Genomic DNA, 24,270 nt, shown 5'->3' with positions numbered 1-24,270 from the left:
AAAAAAAAAAAAAAAAAAAAAAAAAAAAAAAAAAAAAAAAAAGCAAATCACCGAGAGGTGATTTATTTGATGATTATGTTAAAGCGTTATAGGATTCCTTTAACTAAGAAGCCTCTTGAATTCATTTAACATGATGTGATTTGTTAAAGAAAAGCATTTGCATGCAACTTCTAGGTCCCAGCAGCAATTAGATTTAAGCAGTTCTATCTTGGACAGTTTCCATCAACTCCACTTTTGGTACATCTGCCCTGGCCATGTTCTGCTGGTGTTGGGGCTGGATGCGAAATGTAGAAGAGACTAGATTCTGTTGTCATTCTAGACCTGCTCTGCCAAAATACAGCTCCCAGGCCCATGTGGCTATTAAGCTTCTGAAATATGGTGAAGGCCACTGAAGAATGGAATTTTAATTAAATTATACTAATTTAAATTTAAAAACTGACACTTGACTCAATTATTTGAGAACTTTCAACTGTGTTTGGAGTAACTCAAGTACATGAACCTACCTTACCAGCTATAAATTTTATGAGCTTTAAATACAAATTAATTATTTCTGATGAAAATTTAGTGCACTGATTAAGATGGACTGTAAATATAACCGCCACACTGATTTTTGAAAACTCTAGTATAAAAGGCTATAAAATATATCATTAATGCTTTTCGTACTGATCACAAGTTGAAATATTAGCTTTTTAGAGGTGCTGGGTTAAATATGTCAACACAGTTAATTCTACTGGTTTATTTTTATATTATAAATGTGATCATTAAGATTTGAAATTATATAATATGTCTTTATTATGTTTCTACCAGAAAGTGCTAGCTTTCTGTACAAAGGATGCCTAGTACATCTTTACCATCCTCATCCTGTTCTAGCCAAAACTGTACAACCCAACATACTCTGAGATCCTATTATAATTTATATCTAGATGACCCTCCAAAGCTTAATGTCCTCATAGCTGGGGATCCTGGGAGGTGACTGAATCACAGGCTCTTGATGCTTATTGGTAAATTGGTCCACTGAAGAGTCTATAGCTAATTATGATTTGGGAGGTGCAGCCTGGTTGGAGGAGGTTGGTCACTGGGGGCATGGCCTGGAAGAGTCTGTCTCACTCCCTTCTCCCATGATTCCTTTGTCCTTCCCATTACCATGCCATGAGCTGCTTGTCCCCTGCCATGCCACCCTGCCTTGGAAGAAGCTGCCTACGGACTGAAAAACTCCACAAAGTGTGAGCCCAAATAAGCTTTTCCTTGTTTAAATTGTCTGTCAGGTATTGTGTCCCAGCAACGAGAAAGTAACTAAGACAGATCCCATCTCAGTAGATCAAGGTTGGATAACCAGGATTGAGAATCCTTTTTAAAATATTTAATTACTTTCTCTGTCCATCTCTGTGGATATAAATACAGCATCAGGAGAACTCTACCACTCCTCCTAGAAATTTCTTCAAGCTGGACAAACCAAATCTCTTAGGATTTTGGATTCAAGACATAAGACTTGCTAGGAAGAATTTGTTGGACAAGTAACTCCAAGGTGATGCATGAGAGACAGACCATGCTCAGCTAAAGCCTTGCTTGTCAGGGGAAGAGCCTGACAGAGGACCTCAGAGTGCAGAGTGGGGCCCCACACACAGGACCAGGAAGCCTGGGAAGAAATGGTGGAACTGACTGTCCCTCCCACATGCGGTTCTATGTGATTTTCTGTTTCTTTGCCATAAATCTCTTTTGATTTAACCTAGCTCGAGTGGGTTTCTGTTTCTTAAAGCGAATGATTTCCACGTATGCACATATACTGAGGGAAACCAATCAAGTATTTATGACAATAAAAATGCACAAAATACACAAACATTAAAATTGAAGATATGAGCATAAATGGCAGGAGAGGAAACGCAGTTTAAAGAAGGAGCTAGAAGGATGGCCTGGGGTCACTGAGGGCACGTGAGATGATTTCAGCAGAATCCCAATAAGCTCAAAACTGTTTCGAATCTACTATTTGTCTTTCTTGCTCCCATTCTCTCATGAGTGGCATTCTGCAGAGATAATACGATGACCATGGATCAAATATAAAAGGAGATACAAGACCTCAGCTGTCTTTTATTCATCCACACATCAAAGAGCATCATAAAAATGTAAAGCAATGCTTGTCTTCTCACTAATTTTAGATTCTGCAAAATATAGTTATTTTCCATGGAACTGTTCATGTTAGAGGTAAAGGATTTATTAAATATATTGAAGTTTCTCTGTTTTAATTGCTAATGCAGCAGACATTAGTAGATAAACAAAAGCTCTTTGGCATCATCAGTAATCTTTAAGAATCTAAATGATCCCAAGCAGAAAATAGTAAGAAAAATCAGCAAAGAGTTCACGGATGGAGGCTGAGTTTTGAGTTACTCTGAATTTTTATTCTCTGTTCATAATGCCCGCATCTACATAGGGGCCAAGCAAGAGTGTGATTTTAATGGTTTTCAACCCTGATATCAAAATAGACCTGGTTGTCCAAGATAATTATGGATCTTTGGGCTTCTGTCCCAGCTCTTTGTATCATAAGGTTTGAGAAGAGATTCACGAATGTGTGTTTTTGAAAATGCCTGAGAGACTAAACAGCATTCGAAAAGGAGCGAGGAGAGACACCGCTGACTTACAAAAATCAGCTGCAGATGCTTGTGAGCTTGTGAAGGCATGGATCCATTCACAACCTCTCAAGGTCACACTGAAACCCAGGGACCCACCTTCACTGAAAATTGGAGATGAGATGCTGCAGACCTGAGTGATTCTTGGTCCTTATCTCTAGACATTAACTCTTCAAAAATATTCTCAGGACTTAGAAGTAGCTTCCAAAGCAGAGGCTAACTGTAATTCAGGTGGACTGGAATTTGTTGTTTGTGCAATGGGGTAGTAGAAGGATTTTCTGGTGAGTGTTTGTGTGTGTGTGTGTGTTGTTGTTGTTGTTGTTCCTTAAAAAATGGAGACCCTCGGCCCCCACCCTATCACAATCACAATACCTTGCTTTTTTCTGAAGGTCTAAAGAGCACTGTGCTCCTTTCTCCCACACCTCCATTTCTATACACTGGAAAGTGTAAGGATGGTTCAAGAGGAACTGTCATTTCTTCCCATCCTGGGATGATGCATTGAGATGGATTAGGGGTTTACTGCAGCTCCCTACTGTGCTTTCTCTCATCCGGTTTCTTCTGGAAACAGATTCCCATTTCCTGGATGTAGGGGTACTGCGTGATACAGGACTGTACGCCTACAGCGTCCTATCCTTGGGAACAGAGCCACCATAGAGCTCCTCTCGGAACTCCAAAAACCTTTGGGGACATAGACTTCCGTGTGAATGACGCCCCCTGGTGTGGTGCGAGAGGACAGACCTGCCTTGGAAACTGTGGTAGGAGGGATGGACAGAGGAGGAACAATAGGACCTATGTAGAACTAATCTGTGGAAGATGGGGGGGGGAGGTATGAATTTCACTGGGGACACTAAACAGATGCTGGGAAGGGCAGCAGCTTGGTGGTCACCTTTCAGACTAAATGCAGCGAGATCCCTGTAGGAAACGATGCTATCCTACACAGCAGGAAATGGGAGCCACAGGTCATGGCCGAAAATGCCCTGGGACAAAACTGAAGCCCCTAGATACAAATGCACTCCAAGTGAGATTCATTTTCAAATTGTGTTGTGATCCAGTAATGTTACTATTTCTCTCACGTTTGAATTGACGTACTGGCCGTCAACATGTTTTCAGAGGCAAGTGGGTGTATGCAACATGGGAGGGCTGTGGACATCCAAGGAAACAAAAAACAAAACAAAACTTCCTGAGGACATCCATAAGTGCTAAGAACCAAAAGAGCCGGTTAGTTATAAGATGCTTTCTGAAAAGCTTCTCACCTTGAGTGGACTTGTTCACTTAGATTTTGTTGGCTGCAGAGAAAGGTTTAATAAAGACTCAGTATTGATCATAGATTAAAGTAATTAAGCCTTACCACCTGTGAAAGTATGATATCAATTAAGAATGTAAGACAATTTGTATATTTCAAGCCTTTTATTATTATTATTTTTTGGTACCTGGGATCGAACTCAGGTACTTGTGCTTGCAAGGCAGGCACCGGAACCACTGAGCTAAATGCCCAGCCCCCAAGCCTTTGTTTTTGGAAAATACTCCCACTTCAAACTCTTTCAGATTTTTTAATGCATGCCCACTTATAAATATGCATTATTTTGCCAAAAATGTCATCACCCGATAAAACAGGTCCTATAACTTTTGTTTATCCCTTTGCTTTTACTTTTAAAGTTGTTGATATGTTGAGAATCACTGCAATATCATGAACTTGGATGTAATTTTGTTTTAATTAATTAATTAGTTTTTTGGTGTGGTTCTGGGAATTAAAACCTGTTGGCATTATTAACCTTGAGTCATTCATTGCTAATGTTTCATCTACCATTTTAGATTACTGTATAAGACATCAACATTTTCCCTAACATATTTCATAAATATTTTCTTCTAAAATTTTAATGTATTTTTTCCAAAAACAGCACTTTTTTTGTTCTCCACTGACTTGTTCTCCAGTCATGCCTGGTCCTGATTTGTTACCGACTGTGGGATTTAGTAACTCACCTCACCACTCATCTCTGAAAAAGAATTTCAGAAATCACAGGTAATGGAGAAGCTGGAGCCACATTTGGTGCTGAGCTCAAGAAGAGTTTTACCACCAAGGGAAACCATAGAGTCATACATTTGCACCCTGCGACTCTCCAATGACTGTTCTTTTATTTTTCTACTTCCCAGTCCATGGATTGAGGGAGTTGTAAATGCATATTATCAGCTCCAGCCCTTTTCCTCTGATGTCCATAACACAAACAGATCCCTTCCTGGTTCTCTGCTAGGGAAGGCTTTGGATTGCTCTTGGGACGATGGCTGTTCTAGGGCACCTGGCCCCCAGGCTTTGGTAAAGAGGTGAGGGGTGACATGCTGCCACCTAGTGCCTGAGCGACAGTAATGCCACTAGAAGACGACATATCTTCCTATTAGAGACTGAAAATAACTATGTGAAATAGGCACTGATATTATTATATTCGACTTGTTTTTCCTGTTTCACAACTGAGCAAAATCTGCCCTAAAATCCATATGTAGTTAATCAGTGTAAGAGCTGAGGCTAGAATATCTCCACTAACTCCACTGTCATGGTTTAGGTCCTACTGTTTCATGTGTATGTGTGTGTGTGTGTGTGGGTGGGTGTGTGTTTAATAAATGAAATTAAGATTGTAGCACTTAAACACCCCATCAATTGACCATAAAATGAACAGCCTAGTTCAGTGTAATGACTGGATTCTTCGGTGAGCATTTCAGTGCTAGTAGTCAAAACAATAATGTCATCAATTTCTAAATGTCTACACTGGTTGTTGTTGCTTTTGAGGTTTTATTGCACTGGACTGTGAGACAACAGTGACATTTGCCTGTGAAGTAATCAATGTGAATCTATTCAGCAACCACAGGAGCTTAGAGAAAGAATGGAAAGTGAGTTTTCATCTTAAATGCCAACCCAAATTGAGTGTTAGTGACGCTTTGGAGACCTGGACCGAGAAGGAATTAGGGGGGACTCTGAGACTTTGTAGGAGTGTGGCATTCATCGATTAGTAATGTCGGCTGTGAGGACTAGATTATAGAGTCTGTTAGAGCAACGATTGGTTTATGTCTGTTGTATTTACTGCTATGAACAGAGCAGAAAGAAAAAACCATAAGAACCCCTGCAGGGCAGCCTCCTTAGGTGCCGGGTTTGCTTCATGTCTTTGGCAAGTTACTTCTAGATCTTCACTTGGTCTTTCCAAGCCAAAGAGAGAAGCAGCAGGTGGAGGTGATGTCACAAGATGCCTCAGTTGCAGAGGATGCTGGGGCTTTTAATATTCACAGCTGTGGTTACTTTTCTACTGCTTTCTTGTAGGTGTCCTGGTTTATTCTGGGTTTTATCTTTGCTTTGGATTCCCCAATCTCTGTGGATTTCTGATATTCCCTTCCCTCTTCCCTGAACTAATCAATTGCCTTTCTCTAACCCATGACTAGCCCTGATCACTTTCCTAGTTAATCAGAGCTATTTCTTGAATGGATTCTTATTGTGTTGTAAGTGTCCTACTTTATATGTAGTAGTTGATCTTCGATATCTGTGGGCTCTGCACCCATGGATTCACCAAACTACAGATTGGAAATATTTGCCATTATGCCCGCAATAGCATAGTACAGCATGTCTTTGCATAAAGTTCACATTGTATCAAATATCGTAAGCAATCTCGAGGTGATTTAGAGTATATGGAGGATGTAATATGCAGGTAGTATGTGTGTGTAAATACTGTACCTTTTTGTAAGGAGCCTGAGCACCCACAGGTTATGATATCTGTGGGATTTCCTGGAGCTAGTTCTTTACAGATAATAAGGGAGAACTGTATCTCCCTTTAATCATCACCAGTGCTTAATGGAGTAAAGACTCCTTATTTATTTGCTGGCAAAGAAACTGAAGCAATTAGGTGTGAACTTGCTTAAGGCCACACAGTGAATGAGTAGGAGAGTTGAGAGTCAAACTCAGGACTCTCTAACTTCGAATCCCATATGATTGACCATTCGAGGATACTGTTTCTGGTCCCACATTGACTCACACTGAACTGCTTAATCCTGATCTACTAATAGACCCTGACCTCTGAGAAAATGATGAATGTCCCATCAAGCCGTGCTAAATCTTCCTCATCCTGGTAGGCCATACATCTGTCTGTTCAGAACTGTCATTTCTTCTGTCTCCGTGCAGAAACCTGCAGCTCAGCTCACAGGTTCTGTGTGAGTCCCTAGATCACATACCTGCACTAGCCAAGACTATGCTGAAAAAAAGGGGGGCCCTGGCTCCCCAGCCTCCTAGACAGAAGTCCAACAGATGTAACCTCTTCTAACCTCACCATGTGTCCAAGAGCCTTTCCAGTCAACGCCATGGTGTTATTTAGCACATCTAATTGGGATCCCGTCTAATTCTTGTTGGTGCTTTTGGTCAGGAAGCTCACCAAGGGATATTCTCACAATCACTTTTGGAAATGCATTCTAGTTCGTAATGACTTTTGTAGCACACTCTTCTTTACAGCTAATCTAGCATTTTCCTGGTTGCATTTTGTTCTTTTTTTTTTTTTTAGGCCTTTTGCTGTGGAAGAAAATGTACTGATCTTCATCCCCTTTTTACCTTTTCAGTAGTTGCAGATCTCACCTTTCTTTTCTTTACTGAAATTGTAAAATAAGAATTTTAGTTGCCTTGATCTTCTCCTCCAGAATCATGTATCACTAACTTAGTAACTTCAAGAACATGAGTTTATTATTCTTACTTTTGAGGAAGGAGTGCAGCTATCTGAAATCAGTTTGACTGAGCTGAAGTCAAGGAGGTGCCTTTCAGAACCTGAGGAGAAGGTTTCCTGCTCTTTCCCCGCCTTTTGTGGCCACTGGGCTCTTGGCTCCCAGTCCTGTCTCTATCTTGAAGGCACATCACCTTTTACTCCACCTCTGATTCCTCTGAGACTTTTGTGTTAACATCTGGGCCACCCAGATAATCCAGAAAAATTTCTTTCTACCTCAAGGTCATTCGTCATGCCTGCAAAATTTCTTTTTCCAAAGTAGAATCTAAAGTTGGCGGGATTATGTTGTGGGCTCCTTTATTTGGCTTACTATGCGAGCTTTATGTTTCTATCAACTGCAAGCCAATAATAAAGCTAAATCAAGTATTTTGATTTTACTCAATAGATGAGAAATAAGCCACTTGTGGATTTAGAGAGGAAAATTGAGGGGTCTGCTACCTATATCTTCAATCTTGTGTTGAAGAGGTAAGAAGAGGAGGAGCATGAGGAGTTGAGGTTGGGAAGAAGGTCTCCTATTTGGACGTTCACCAGATATGGAAATTGGACTGCCCAGTGATTGATGATAATTGTTGAGAGCCCCCTTGTGAGAAATTAGTGGGAAGGCGCCTTCGTACAAAAGAGCTAATAAGACCTGTTTTCTTTGGGGTTTGAGGTAGCAATTCTAAATCTACTGAAACAGTAAAATGCTGTATTTTAAACAGCGTTCTCATTTATACAACATTCTCATTTTTCTAATGTTTTCAGTTTTGCTACATCATTGCAGCAAAATGTAGTACTGAAACAGTTTTGGCCTTTGGCCAGGCATGGTGGAGTCTATCTATAATCCCCAGTACTCTGAGAGGCTGAGGCAGGAGGATTTGCTCCTGCTCAGTCTGGGCAAGTGACATAGAGCAAGTGACTTCACACCACTGAGCCTCAGTTCCCCAAACTATAAAATGGACTTAATAGTAATGTCTGTCTTTGTTGATCAGGGTGCCCTTGGTTGCGTGCACCTGAAAAATCCAAATCAAATTGAATACTAAAGTTCAGAAGCAACCGGAACTTCAAGTAAAACTCGATCTAGCATTTTAGGTCTTTTGTATCCTTATTCTTTATTTCCAGGCTGTGCTTCCTCAGCACTGGCTCTTACCTTGGAAGTATTCCTCCTTATGTGTCCCAAATCCCAATGCATAATGGGCTCACATACTTCATGTTCAAGACCTGCCAGGAAGAAAACCGTATCTCAGTATTTCTGGCAATTCCTGAGGTTTCTTTTGAACTTCACGGCAGAAGTCTTATGTGCTCCTCAACCAATTATTGTGAAAAGGAGAAAGGGTCTCTGCAAAGCCAATCAAGATTCATTCTTAGATCTGGGGCTGAAGTCAATGACACAAAACATTTTAGGGAAAAATGGCAGGGGAGGGTGGCTTCTCATTCAAAGCTCTATTATCAGGAGGGAGCAACGCATATAGGGGCAGCAAATAGGAGGTGTGTTTAGTTAGCTCCTTTTCATGAAATAATGAATGTAGAGCATTAGCAGAGTGCGTGGCATCTAGGCAATATCCAATTCATATTAGCTTAGTGTTTTAGTTACTATTTTTCTACTGCTCAGGTTTATATTTATACAAACGATATATGTACAATGTAAAAAAAAAAGGTAGAAAACAGACATACAAAACAAGCATCTTTTATTGTCAGTTTTCCTCTGTGAGAAGGAGACAGGATCAAGACAGCCTTTCTGACAACACCCTTTTATTGAGTCTTTTCCTGGGTTCAAAGATTACCAAGGTTTGGCAGGAATGTGTGGCAGGAAAGGAACCAGAGCCCAGGCCACATGTCCTCCTGCACATCATCTGGTGCTCTTGCTGCCCCTGCCCTGGACTGCACAGCAAACGAACAGTGATGTGTGAGTCCCTGGGAGTCCCCAGGAAGGCTACTCCGGAGCCACTGCAGATCAGCTGCAGCCACACCTGGAAGCCTGCAGAGCGACCATTCGAGGAAGAGCTGTCTGCCACTCCCTCCCTGTGTGCATCTTTTCTGCCACCATCATCTGCCACAAACCTGTCATAATACAGGGAAACTACCAATTAGGGGGGCCGCTTCCAGCTGTACTGCTCTAAGCCCACTTTACAGCAGTTCCCTCCCACATCTCCCAAATGGTTCCATTGTGGAGGACAGGGACTCCATGGTAAGATTGTTCCCTGATGGCGGCAGGGCACAGAACAGCCAAATTTATGTTAGAAACCCGAAATCAGTGATAGCTGACAACAGTAATAATGGTGCCTCGAACATGACCTAGTTTATCGCTCAGCACCTAGTCTGAGATGATAAAATCTTTCTCAGAGACTGACTGGTCATGTCGGCATCCGAAGCAAAAAAGTGACACTACATGGTGGGTACAACATTACAGGGAAAAGAGTGATCAAAGTGTGCTTTTCCCCCCAACCATAACTGCTACTTGTTAACAATTTGTTAGATGACAGGCATCAGGAGGCATGTCTTAAACATATTTTATCTAACATTTAAGACACTTAGGCAAAATAAATATTCTTATCCATGTAACAGTGGTTAGAAATCAAAGCCCAAAGAAGTTAAGTAATTCACTCAAGTTTCCACAGCTCGTAGTAACTGAAGAAGCCCAATTACGAGCCAGTTTTGTGTGATTCCAGAGTCCAAGATCTTTCCACTGTGTGCTGCTACTTGTTTGTCATGTTTGGTTGGTGTCTTGTGGATCTCTTTCCTGATGGGGCTGCTAAAGCGCTTTCATGCTAGCTGTGAGTCTAAATTCTCATTTGGACCAGTTTTGAGTAGTGGAGGGTCCCTGTGACAGGAGTCTGGCTGAGTGAGGGGAGGTTTCATGCATGTATATGAAGCTTAATTGTGTCTATGGTGGTCACAGCCTACATATAATAATATTTTACTAGTTGTGGTCCTACATCTCTGCTGGTAGCCCACTGTAATCCCTCAAAAGTGACTAATGAGAATAATTTCTTGATTGATGGGGCTGTTCCTTCTGGATTTAAAAGGGCCTTGTTATAATGACACTTTCATGCCATATCTTCAATGTCTAGATATAAACACCTTTAAAAATGGAACATTAAGAATCTTGGAGGGGAGCCGGGGATTTAGCTCAGCAGTTTGGCAGCCTGCCTTGCAAGCACAAAGACCCAAGTTCAATCCCTGGTACCAAACCAAACCAAACCAAACCAAACAAAAAAACCAACAAAAGAATCTTGGAGCCTGGGGTCCTTCTAGAGCAGGGCCACAGCTGTTCATGAAATCTCTCAACCGATGCTGTTCTGGAGAGTTGTTATGAAATGACACCCTGCCCTTCTCTTTTGCTTTTATCTTTTGATTGTACATCCTTCTAAGTCTAATGAATGGCAGTACTGAACTTCAGTACTGAAGCTGTTATGGTTTATTCTGAGATGTCCTTCCAAAGCCTCATGCATGCATAGGTGGGGCTTTTGGGAGTGAGTGGATCATGAGTATGTGATACTGAATTAGTCCACCGATTGGTTTACCATAGTTCTTGGTTGTGGGTGATGGGCTAACAGAAGAGGGAAGACCCACACTGGATATGGGTGGCACAAATCAATAGGCTTATAGCCCAGGTGGAATAAAAAGGGAAAAAAGGAGGAAGTCTCCCTGCTTCCTGCCTGCCATGCCATGGACTGTTTCTCCTATATGATGGCCCTCTGCCGTGCCAACCTGCCTTGTAGCCAGCTGACTATAGACTGAAACCACTACAAAGTGAGCCAAAATAAACTTGTCCTCCTCAAACTTGTGGATGTCAAGCATTTTGTCCAAGCAGTGAGAAAGTAGTTAAGACGGAAGCTCATCTCTAGCAAATCACCATGGAGTAAGTAAGCTCCTGCCATGTGCCTAACACCATGTGTCTTTCTCCCCTCTTTGGCAATAGCTTCACTCAGCCTTGAGCCTTAATTAAATGGCTGGATTAGCTGAATTATGACCCAGATTTGTGTGATTCCAGAGTCCAAACTCTTTACACAGTAACCCCAGGGAAAAGGACAGTGTAGCAGTGGGTGTGGAAAGGGTGTGTTTTTCAGAATGTACTTGAGGACCTGATCAAGACTTTCTGCCTTATAAAGCTTTCTGTCTTCATCAGGCATCATGTTCAAATTTTTATCCCTAGACATTTATTTCTTTTAACTGTGAACAATGATAATACTTGGAGAATAGTGTGATATTTAAATGAAGGCTCACATCAAAGGGACTATCTGCCATAATGCCTTTAAGAACTGCTTTCAAAAAACAGAGTCCCTGAGAGTGGGGTGCAGGCTGGGTGTCTATGATCTGACAAAAACACAGACAGGTGTCGGGAAAGGATAGAGGAGACAGGAAGGCACAAAAGGCAAATATTCATTCTATAATTTTTTCACTTGTCAAGAGTTGAAGGAAAGTTCTAGAAAGGGCTAAAGATTTTGTGATATGGACACCAAGAGACTATACAGCAAAACAGTTCTTTTCTCAGGAAAGGGCAACACTTCTTCAGAAAGAGAGTCACGATGTCATGTCCCTATCAGAATACTGTCTGGAAAATGCCAACCCCTAGCATCTTGCACACCCCCGCTTCCACCTTAAAGGGCTCAGAGCTGGGTGTCTATATAATGAACCCAGTGCAACAGGCAGAAGATGGTTTCTTACATTAAGGGTCCCCAAACCACAGACCACAGTCCACCACAGGAAGTGAGCAGCAGGCCAGTGAGAAAAGCTTCATCGGTTTCTTACAACTGCTCCCCATGGCTCCCCAAACTGCCTGAGACATGAGTCTTGTCAGATCAGTGGCAGCATCAGAGTCTCATAGGAGCACGGACTCTACTGGTTGCACTCTGTTTTTGAGACTGTAGTGCATGATAAATGTAATGTGCTTGAATGATTCCAAAATCATCCCTTCCCATTGGCCCATGGAAAAATTGTCTGCCACAAAACCAGTCCCTGGTTACAAAAAGGTTGGGGGCTCCACTATCTTGAAGGATCGATGAGGATTCAGTGAAATGGAATGTGAGCCATGTTGGTCTAGAAGAGTGTTTAGAGATCTCAGCAACCAGGGGATCCTTGATCTTGTTTTGCTCTCTTTTGGTGTCTTTGAAAGGCCTGTTCAGAGGAGAAGCTCAGAAAAGGGTTTCTAAATGTGCACTGAATAAAGGTAGGATGGACCACAATAAAGGAGTATAGTGTTTTACCATCCCAGGAGCACGATTTAAGGGTAGGATCTATTCTCTCTGGGAAATTATAGATGGAAGTATTTTTCTTATCAAATACATTCTTCAGGGAGATTCTTACATATGCATATGATTATCTGGGCCTTGCATCGACCCTTTCCTGGTTCATGTAGCCATCCATCCTTCTAGGCTTCCATACAACCATCCACCTAAGGTTTATTAAGTACTTCCTTTGTCCGATGTTACTTTTAGAAGCTGCATCTACAGAGGTTTTGTTTCTTCTGAGTAAGAAATATCTTAGAGTCAGATAAGGTGCTCTGCTGCTGGGCTGACAGTATTTGTGGGATCCACCCATCCATCCCAGCGCCACTGACTACTCAATCACTAATTGTGTGCCAGGTTCTGTGCCATGTGATAGAATACAATGGTGAGTAAAACAAGACATGTCCCTGCTCTCAGCGAGTTTACATTTTTAGGAGGGTTAAATAACTTAGACATATAGCTTTTCTAAGCGCCATAGAGTAGCCTCTCACAGGGCTATAAGAGAGGACAGTGGGGAAATAGATCTAGAGGGTGAGGTTAGAGGTGAGTTAAACTGATATGGGAAGGAATAGAAAGTGTTCAGGGCAGGTACTTGTGGCAGCAGAAACAGCATGTTTGAAGTCCTATTTCCCTGTGGCGGTTGTAACAGATCACCACAAATTTAGTAGCTATCTTACAGTTCTGGAGGTAAGAAGTCTGATGGGAACTTACTGTGTGACCTAGGACAAGTTTAGCCCCTTAAAACTTAAGAGGCAGCCAGTGTTGCATTCCTCCTGGGGGTTGTGATAGAGAATCTGCTCATTTTCCTGCTCTGGAGGTTGCCTCTATTTCTTGGCTCATGGCTACTTCCTTCTGTAACTCCATTCTCTGCATCTGTTGTAATATTCTTGCTATCTCCTTCTCAAGTGCTGATTCTCTTACTTCCCTTTTGGCTACATTGGGCCAATTGAGCTACACTGGAAATAATCCAGGATAACCTCTCCAACTCAAGGTCCAATTTAATTCCATCTCCTAAGCTCCTTTTGGTATGTAAGCAGTATGTTCCAAGAGTTCAGGGAATAGGATAGGGCCATTGTTAGGGAGCATTACCATGGGGTTTTGAGTAACTAAAAAAAAAAGCAATAAGATCTGCAGTTGGAAATCTGGAGTGTGGGTAGCAGAACAAATGGGCACCTTTGGCCATTTTTCTTACATGCCGGGTACTCTACCTCCCTGAGCCTGACACTAGAGCACTCTTTTCTCCAACTTCCTCACAGCCAGAACACAGGCATGTTTCATGCTTCAATAGAGGTCGCTGTCTCAATGCAGTTTCCCTTTAGAGGAGAGCAGGGGAGGCAGCAGGTGCCACGTTGAACCTATTTTCTGGAGCATGCCATGGCCAGGATGTAGACTTCCAGGAGCAGCAAGTGTGGGGCCTCTGGTGTCCAGTGCCCCATAAGGCCAGAGTGAACTGGGGGGTCCATGTGAGTGATGGCATCAGGGAGGTCTTCAGGGTAGGAAATGTCGGCTATTATTTTTGACTCTGTCCCAGAATTTCTTTGCATTGCTGGATAAACGCCAATGCTTCCTGCTTATTCCAGTTAAAGTATATTTTATCATAAGCAACTAGGACTCCTTCCTGCCCCCAAAAGTTGGACTCTGAAAGGTCTTACAAACTCTACTAAGGGGTTACATCTTACCCTAAAGATAACAGGAAGCTCTGATAGTGTTTCGATAAGAAGTTTGGGAGAGAATGACATTCATAGCCACTTGAAGTAACTTACAGGTATATTGAGAGCAAATGCAGCCCACATTTTCCAAACTGTGCTGGTAGTTGCGGCTGGTGAGAGTATTTGTATTACAATAGAAAAAGCATCAGTGACAGATAGGGTGACAGGTTTACATTAATACTTCCCATTGAACATTTGAATATTTTAAACATTGCTCAACATAGCACACATGACGCCTTATTGGGGAAATAAGGAAAATTACTCACAGCCTGAGTATTTGGCTTGTAGTCTTTGGTTTCTCTAAATCCCACGCAGTAGTGAAGGCCTCAACATCTAGAAACCCTTGTAAGTCATTTGTATCACACAGTTTGCTTTGATGGTCTAAGTTAAAGTGCTGGAGATGAATTCCAGCCCTTTTACTACTGCTTCCCTTTTACTTTATGGTCTCAGTCCGTCTCTTCCTGGTCTTGACGGTGCCACCACATGTGTGTTCATTCTAACCACAATGTACTGCTTTCCATCAATCAAGAGTCTGGTGTCTGATGGGCTGTTTTGCAAACATTCCAGGTTGGACCGAGCCTTTCATTGGTGTAAACTGTAGAAGCTGTATCACATCTCTGCTGTCTTCTTTGCCACCCATCTGCTCTACATATTATATCGGCGGGGAATTCCCTACTTATGAAAGACCATGGTTCAGTCATCTTCCAATTAAACTTAATAAGGAAACAGACCTTCAGAGGCTACTTGGAGGGAAAGGGCAGCCAAAGCTGGAGAGGCATTTGAGGCATAGGGAAGCAGTTGGTTTGAATAAGGTCACAGATTAATTAGAACTGGGCTTCATTAAAGCTGCATGAACATCTGACAGCTTTGCCAGCAAAGGGGATCATCTGGGTGTCTCTGAACAGTCCTTTACTTTGCTGGACACTCATTCTTCAGTTTGGACCTCAGTTCCAGCTGCTGCAGTACACAGAGTCCAGTGCCTGAAAGCATTTGCAAGTCAATTATATGGAATTTTCTATGGCTGCTTAGTTTGGTAAATCATTCTATGCCCCGGGCTTGATCTCTACTCATGTAGGTCTTAGTTTTAGTCTGACCTGCAGCCCTGATGGTATATTTCTTAATAAGGGAGTACATCAAAATACCCAGGCAGGAGGATATATTGGGTGTGTAGGTTTCAGGATGAGCTCTCATGTCTCAGCCATTTACTTCCTCTCTTTAGCTCCCCACCTACCTCCTCTCTCCAGAGAGGCAGGTTTGACTCCAGATACCATTTGAACTACAGAGGTATTTAGCTAGTGCATCACTGCAGGGGCCTGGGACTAGAATCTTATGAATGACTTTGATTCTGAAACAACAGCAGGGCATGCAGGTTGGCTGTGTTTATCCTTTTCCTCATCAAATTGCTTTCTCCACCCTGCAGCCATTTGGAAAGCTAACAATAAATGAATTCATAATAATTTGCAATAACAATGACCCATAGTGGTGTGAAGTGTGACCCATGTTAGACAGCTTATATTTTTGATAATTTGTTTTTAAACTGGCAATTTTTTAAAACCATCATGGGGGTGTATTTAGGGTTGGGTGACCACTCATTGCTGTTTTTATGACTGAAGGGATTTCAAGGTATGAGTCAAACAGAGCTACAACCTGGAAGACCAGGCAAACCTGAATGAGTGGGTCATGCTAACCTAGGGATTTTGAGAAGGACGAGTGCATGTGGACAGGGTCAGGGAATGACAGTGGTGCCAAGAAAATGCTGGCCATGCAGAGGTAGAGGTCCCTGCCTCTACTGCAGCCAGACCAGCAACTGTTTGAAAATGTTTTATATTTTGAAGTTGTAGCTAAGATTTCCTTTGAAAAGCCTTTGAAAAACCTTGCTCTCAAAGAATGAGGGTCAAAAGAATCGATAAGGAACAAGAACATGGAGGCATCTGAGGATAGAGTTTTTGAGGTACCTCCTTTTTACCAAGAATGTGTCTGCTACTCTGTTGATACAAAAGCAGGTTTGTCTGTGATTGTAGCTGGACAGAGGTGGTACCCTGTGTGGAGAATCAGAGGAAGGGTGCTCTTGTGAGGATAGGATAATATCTGACATAATTTTTGCTTTCTCGCTTTTCCCCTTAATTTCTGTAGGAAAGCAGGAGTCCAGGTGCTAAGTTTCCTTACCCAGGAGAGTTTATAGCAGAAAGAAAGCAGAAGCTGCCTACAAAACACTCTCTTCTTTCTGGCTTATGTTTTCCACAAGCCTAATTTTGTTGGTGCAGTTATGTTGAATGCTTTGAACTGGATGGAAGGAAGGAGAGAGAAAAGATTTGAGTAACTTTTCGGGCATGGGGATCAAATGTCAGGATCTTAAAGAAATGCCAAGAGTGCAGAAACAATGGATACTTTTACACATAAGCACTTGGATCTAAGCCATATCGATTTCCTCTCCCTACAAATGTGGTATGAAAGGATGAACCTGCCTTCCTTTGGGGCTATTAGAGCACATTCCTATTTTCTTCAGTCACACAAAACCCAGTCTCTCTGTTCACCAATTGTTACCACGGTCCTTAACAACTGTACCATTTTGAGCTGCCCTGTATGTTTCCCTGTCTTTTCAAACCTTCTCCTCTATTGTGTTTTATAACTCTCAGGTTATCATTAGCTGGTGCTCCTGTATTCTTAACATCTTCGTTGAGAGCTGTATTTTTACCCTAAAAGAATCAAGCTGTCCTTTGATGATATCACTGCTCTGCAGACTTCTTATGTTTACATTTGTCATAAATCAGAGAGAGAGAGAGAGAGAGAGAGAGAGAGAGAGAGAGAGAGAAATAGAACTTTCATAAATCCTTCTGTAATTTCTAAAGTATTTCTTCTCTACCCTTAAAAACCCAACACCAAAAGAGAAATTCTTGTTTTTATTCTTACAGTGGTATTGTAGGAAAGCATTTCTGCTCTGTATTCTTGGATTTCAGAAAGAGGGAAAATGAAAAACAATTCCATCTTGAGGAACACTAAGAGACATTTGTCACTCGAGATTACAATATTGGAGGACGGGAGGTCAAGTGCAGGAGATGTCAAATAAATAATGGTTCTACCTTCAGGAAAGGATGCCTTTGGCTGCGGATCTCAAACAAGCTTGCAGAATCTTTCTTCAAAATTAGTGACATTACTCTGGGGACAAAGCTTTGTTGTTTAAATTACAGTTATGTTTACTTACTATCATCTAACAGAACATTCCAAATAACAGGAATTTGTTTCTCTCATAAAAGAGAAGTCTAGAGACTTGCTATCAAGAAATAGCTAGTGGATGCACTATTATCGAGACATTAGATTTTCTGCTTTTTTACCCCAGCATTCTAGTATGAACCTCCTTATGTTAGAATTCTTTGAAACATGAGCCATGATACCCTAATTCAAGGTAGTAGAAAAGCTAACGAAAGCTTTCTTTAGATTCCTATCTTCTTTTCACAGATAACTTCCAGAATTCGTTCATAATGCTTTCTGCTAAGAACCTGATTACACAGTCACATATAGCCTCAAAGGAGTCCAGGAAAAGTAGTTTATATTATGACCTCTAATAATATTGTCATTCTGACGTAAGAAGAAAAGAGAAAGAATGTCAGTAACAATGAGTGATCTTGGTGCTATTCTTGATTGGAACAGGAGGAATATGTGAGAATTAGTTATAGGAAATGTGCTAGGCCTTGCTGGTAAAGAGAAAGGCAAGGAACACTGAATGAAAAATTATTGATGAGCCAGACTATTAGGAAACATACTGAAGATGAGGCAGGGTGAAAAGAGAGAAGGTCTATGTGAATAGCCTAATAGATACATGTTATTGTTAACTGAACCATTGGATGGGGAGATTAAATATACTTTACTTCCACTCAAAAATTCATGTTAAAAAAAAAGAGGATTTCTTTTAGTTTGATGCACAGTCCCTTGTGAGTCACCTAGACATGTTCTATAAATATTTATCTTAGTAGGGACACATTTTATTTGAGAGTAATCTTGTAAAGAAATAAGTACAGGATGTATACATATGCACTAGATACAAAGGGAGAAAAATAATTAAAAAACTAATGGTAGATAAAAAAACCCAAAATATTGCCAAGGAGAAATACAAATTATGATCAAACACATCATCATTCATAAACATAACACAATGATGTAATTGCTTCTAGAAATAAGGATCTGAAAGATAAGATACAAGGAGATGCTGCATGAGAAGACAAGAGAAACAGGAAAAAAACAATGAGCTCAACCATGGAATAAGGTGGCACTGAAAATGACACACATAACTGAAAATAAGGTGAGGACAAGCGAAATGTAGATTGTCATGAATATTTTTCTATGTCTTCTCATTTCAAGAGATGTCATGTGCTGCGCCTTTGTTGAGGTGACTCTTTGCTTGCCCAGTGGGCTTCAATTTTCAGCAAGCCTCAGAGAGGCCTTCTCTGTTACCACTGCATCAATTTCTACATTCTCAACCAAGAGTGCTTATCACTTGCTAAATATCCAAACTATCTCAAAATTTAAAAAGCTGATTTTATCACCTGAGAGTTTCCTTCTGCAATTTGCCAACTCTCTTTCAGTTTAAGGCGGTGGTCTCAACAAGGGACTATCCCTCTCCTACACTTTGGGATACTTGACGATGTCTGAACACAACTTTAGCTGTTGTTACTGGGGGTGGAATATTGTGTTCTGTGGCTTCTGGTGACATGCTAGTGGAAATCTGCTAAGTGTCTTGAGATTCAAAGAACAGCCTCCTCAGCCAAGAATGATCAGTTCTAAAATGTCCATAATGCTGAAGTTATGAACAATGAGCTGTTAACAGAAATAATGTGGATCTCCTAACTTAGAACAAAAGAGGCATGGCATTCTTCTTCCACCTTCAATTCTGCATCTCAGAGCATGAATGTGAGGAATAAGCTTGCGCAGGCAACTTGGACTAAAAGGCAAGAGAAACACCCTAAGTATAGTGGAATGGAAAACTAGAAGAGCTGGGGTTACTGGTACATTTCTCCTTCTTTGCTTTATGTATTAATTCAACACTTTTTGGCCTGCCTCTGCTGAATATTGTGGGCTTTGGCCTTTACTTGAATGAGATGAGAAACCACTGGAGAATTTTTAGCAGAAGAGGGACATAATCTGACTTAGCATTTTAAAGGATCACCCTGGCTATTGGTATTAAACTAAATGGGGGTTGGGTGGGGAGGGGGCGACCAGAAAAAACTATTACAAATAGTCATGTAATCAGTGATGGCAGCTTAGATTAAAATAATACTGTGAAGGTGGCAAGGAATAGTCTGATTCTGGAAATGTTTTTAGGTCTAATAGGGATGATCTGCCAATGGATTGGATAGATGATCTTAGACTCAAAGCAGTCAGTGATGATGTAAAGGTTTTGGCTAAAGTGAAGGAAGGATGGGGCTGCCATGTATCAAGTTGGGTAGCTGCAGTAGGGGAAAATTGATTTTGAAAAGTTTTATTAGAAATTCTCATTAGAAATATGTCTTATAAGTTGAACCACTCAAAATCATTCAGTTTTGACCTATAAAAATGGCAATTTTATATGAATTCCCTTATTTAAGTTTGTAGTTCAAAGGAGAATTCTCAGCTGGGCTCATACATTCTGTGCTGTCTGAGTCACATAGGTGCCATTTGACTTCATGAGGCTGTCTGTTATCTCCCAGGCCACGTGTGCAGATAAAGCCCTGTTAAACACAAGGCAAAATGTTGATAGAACTGCCTTTTTACCAGATTGGGAAAACATTTTGTTCACATCTTTCTCAAACCTGAGAAAGCATGAGAGAACTTTGCATCTGTGGGCAACATGAGAATTTGGTACCCCTGGTTGTATTGCCTTGGAGTGTGGGGGAGGGCTGCTTTCTGCTTTGCAAGTCACACAAAGTCGTGTCCAATGGGCAAAAAAAGTGACCAACACTGACTTGTTTCGATTCATTCGTTTTCTGGGGAGGTGCGAGCACTTCTCCTTTGAATTCCTTTCCTCTCTTATTCCCAGCAGTTATCACTTCTTTTTTGAATATTAAAATATGTAGGGAAAAACTTATAGGTCATAAGTAAAGAGCTCAGTGAATATTCACCAAATGAACCCGCCAGTATAATGCAGACCCAAATTATAACATTGTTCATTAGAGTCCCAGCAACTTCCATCAGAAGCTCTCAGTCACTACAAATACAATTTCCCCCTCATACCATGAAAATGCATTTTCCACAGTATAAAATTCTATTTATAGATATCTGGTGTTCTTCTATTTTTGGCAGTCATGAATAATTCTTTTGCAATGGCTCTTGTTCCTGTGTTTTGATGAATATTTGTATTTATTTTTGCTGTATGTCTGCATGGGGTTGGAATTTCTGGATCGGAAGATTTGGACTGAGTGAGTACAGGAAGAGTTTTCAAGGCGGTGTGTCAATGTATTGTCTCCCTAGCAGTGTGTAAAAGTTCTGAGTACACCACACCATCATCAACACTCGAGGTTTTCTGTCTTTCATTTCTGCCATACTGTGGTTCTGGCTCCCATGTTTTGATAGCTAATGAAGCTGAGCATTTCATTATGCATGTACTGGCCAGTTGGAAATCCTCTTTTGTGGAGTGCCTATTCAATTATTTTGCCCATGTTCCTGTTGGGATATTTTCCCATTCTTGCATTATTTATGAATTCTGGATGTGAGTTCTTGGTAGGATATATGTGTTTCACATATTTTTGTTTTCTCAGTGGCATTTTTTTGATTAGCAGAATTTTAAGAAACGTAATGGCATCCGATTTATTGAAATTCTCTCCTGTGTTTATTGTATTTTCATCTTGTTTGGGAAACATTAGTTTACCTCATGATTCTGAAGGTGTTGTTCATTGTTTTCCTTTAAAAGATGTAGTTTGGCTTTTATATCTTCATCTACAACCCATTTTAAATTGATTTTCTTTTTTGTGCTGGGTATTTAACTCAGGGACACATGTATACCAAACGTGTGCTTTATCACTGAGCTAAACCCCCTGACATGCAACTGATTTTTGTGCACAGTGTGTGTTATGATATAATCTTCACTTTTTCTTTTTAAATATTCAGTTGGCCTAGCATTAATTCATCGAATGACCTCATTCACCCTGTGATATCATCTTTGTCATAAATTGACTGATTGTGGACATGGACTCTGTTCCTATATTCTGTCCTATTGTTTTCTTTTTCTATCCTTGTGCCTACAAATCTCTCCTAATTACTGCAGCCTTGTAATGTCTTGATGTCAAGTCTTCTCACTTTGATTTCGTTTTTTATCATTGTCCTTGAATCTTTCTGGCCTTATATTTTCCATGTGCATTCAAAATTCATATTATTTCCTAAAAAATGTGCTGCTGAGAGTTAGGATTTAATATGAGCTGCACTAAATTTTGCAATCATTTTGAGGAGAATTATCAGGATTTACATTATTGAATCATGTAATCTGTGAGCCTGGAATATCCACTGATTTATTTAGGTCTTGTGAAATTTCTCTCGATAATATTTGGTGGTTTTCTCTGTAGAAGTCTCGCATGCCTTTTTGTTAGACATACTCTTTGACATTTGATTATTTTCACACTTGTGTAGAGAGTGTCTGTTTGAGAATTTTGTTTTCTACCTCTTGGTTTCATGTCTTGTGTAGACTGTGAACCCTCAAAGGATAGGGATTCATTCTTCTGTTTCTTACACAGTGGCAGAAAGAAAAGGGGAGGGAGAGGCAAAGACAGGAAACAATTTAGCGCCATTTGGGAAATGGACTGAAATGATGCTGGCTTGTGTGAGGGCACTTGAAATGTGTCCACCATGATGATTGCCTGCGAAGTTCCAGATGTGATGGGCGCCTGTGATATCATGACTATGTCGTTTAATACAGTTGGTTGGGTGTGTTGGGAGGGACAAAGCAACTTCTTAGAACAACCTTTGACTCAATGACCATCTCTGAATATGTCTTTTGGTTTCATTTTTATTGCTGTTTTCTTTCTGCTTAAATTCTTCCACATACTGCCATGATCAGAGTTTCTTCCTGTCAGTGGGATGATTCCAGCTTCAGAGACAAATGCTCCCGACCCTCAGCAGACGCTGGAGCCCTACTCTGCTTCATGTGGAAAACCTTTCAGAGACAGGGAGGCTTTGCCCTCTGCTCTCTTCCTCTCCTCCAGCTGCTTAATTATTAAGCTATCAGGTAAGCATGGCAATTTGTACTAGTCTGTTTCTTTGAATACAAATATAACCTCAGACTTCAGGATTTGAACCTTACTGTTCCTCGGCAGATCACCTGTGCGAATGTTACCCAACAGGGAACCATCAAGATGCATAATGCAGTCTCCTTAAAGACTTGAGAAAAGATGCTACTTTAGCAATGGCACAATGAATAGTCTCTCATGATATTGAATCATTTCTTTGTTTTACTCTTAAGTGTAGAAGATAGAATAAATTTTGTGTCCTAGTATCTGATCACCAGCTCTGTGGGTAGGCATTGAAATGGCTGGGCCTGTTGGAGATCTGGATTTTTTTAAGCTAGTGATTTTCTTTAGGAATGGTTGTCCTAGCCCATTTTGTGTTTCTGTAACAGAGTGTCTGAGGCTCCATAATTTATAATGATCAGGAATTTATTTGGCTCATGATTCTGGAGCCTAGAAAAATCCAATATTAAAGTGTTGGCAACTGGTAAGACCTTCTTGCTGTGTCATTATATGGCGGAAGATAAGGTGTGAGATGGGAAAGCAGGAGGACTCGTCTTTTTGTAAATAACTCATTTCTGCCATGATAAACTGACTGCTGCCATACTGTTATCTACCCATTTGTGAAGGCAGAGTCCTCCTGATGGCACAGCCACCTCTCGTTAGGTCCCATCCCCCAACACTGTTACACTGAAGATTAAATTATCAACCTCTGTGTTTTTGGGGAGGCATTGCTACCGTAGCATTGGGCGTTGGGCTAGTTCATTGTTTTACCAACTTGAATAAAACATGACTAATAGATTAGTTAGCACAATTCTAGGTGTGTCTGGATGGTGGCCATACTGAAGAGGGAGGATCCACCCTGGGTGTGGGCGGCCCTAACCCACAGCCTTGTAGCCTGAATGGAGTAAAAAGGGAAAGAAGAATGATGTCTCGCTTCCATTTTCTTTGGAGGAGCTCCAGTCTTCACCATCACCTTTGGATGTCTGTCTCCAGGCTTCCTTGCAGACCCTTCAGCGTCCTGATATGAATTCAGAGGTGTCTCTGCAATAAACTCTAGGCTTTTGAGTTTTGATTGGATCCTGCAGCTCTCCAGTGCACAGATGGCTCTTTTGCATTTTTCCACACTTGACTCTGCAGGTGCACGTTGTAAACCTATGTTGTAAATCAGGTAGTGATTTCGTCTAGTGAGCCTTGATACAAGCATGTTGACCTGTCAGGTCGGATGGGAAAATATAAGGCATTTCTGGGAAAGTTGGTACAGAGTCATGCTCTCCTTCCTGTTAACACTCCGAGTTCCTGAAATTGAGCCATTTCTAGACTTTTAAATTTCGTGAGCCAATACACTTGTTCCTGCTTAACCAGTGTAGTTGAGGGTTTATTTTGTGTGTGTAATTTCTGGTGTTTATGTTTGTGCCTCCATATCTGTACGTGGAATAAATATAATTCTAGCAAATATGGTGGCCAAAAAACTTTGTGTAGGACTCCTTTACCTGAGTCTTGATTCTTGATCATATTATTTTGGTATGTTAAGGTTGCTGAAAATGTACACAATAATTTTTAAGTAAAGTTTACTTGTAATTTAAACATCATTCCTAACTATCTTACCCATGGATGTTTGAGGCCAGAAGTCACATATAGGCCAGAGCTATTGTGCCAGTATAAAAAGCTGTACAGTAGTTTCCACTGCATGCAATAAGACAGTGTGACAGAAGGAACTGGACTCTTGCCTACTTCCCAGTGTAACTGGACTCTTGCCTACTTCTCAGTGTAACTGGACTCTTGCCTACTTCCCTGTATCTGGA

The 24,270-nt window shown here is 41.0% G+C and overlaps 1 long non-coding RNA gene across 1 annotated transcript in view; it reads left to right on the top strand.

Annotated features, from left to right (window-relative positions):
* LOC104854167 overlaps window positions 1-22,409 on the top strand; it is a 41,457-nt gene extending 19,048 nt beyond the window's left edge. Inside the window, exons 4-5 of the long non-coding RNA XR_778006.1 lie at window positions 18,449-18,576; window positions 22,300-22,409. This is a non-coding gene — a long non-coding RNA (uncharacterized LOC104854167). The remainder of the gene's footprint in view (window positions 1-18,448; window positions 18,577-22,299) is intronic.
* Window positions 22,410-24,270: the final 1,861 nt, after the last annotated feature.

This window comes from Fukomys damarensis, unplaced genomic scaffold (assembly GCF_012274545.1).
Source record: "Fukomys damarensis isolate Sample0158 unplaced genomic scaffold, DMR_v1.0_HiC HiC_scaffold_27, whole genome shotgun sequence".
Lineage (NCBI taxonomy): Eukaryota > Metazoa > Chordata > Mammalia > Rodentia > Bathyergidae > Fukomys > Fukomys damarensis.
Note: the sequence above shows the minus strand (reverse complement) of the source record. Positions and strands in the feature narration are given on the sequence as shown.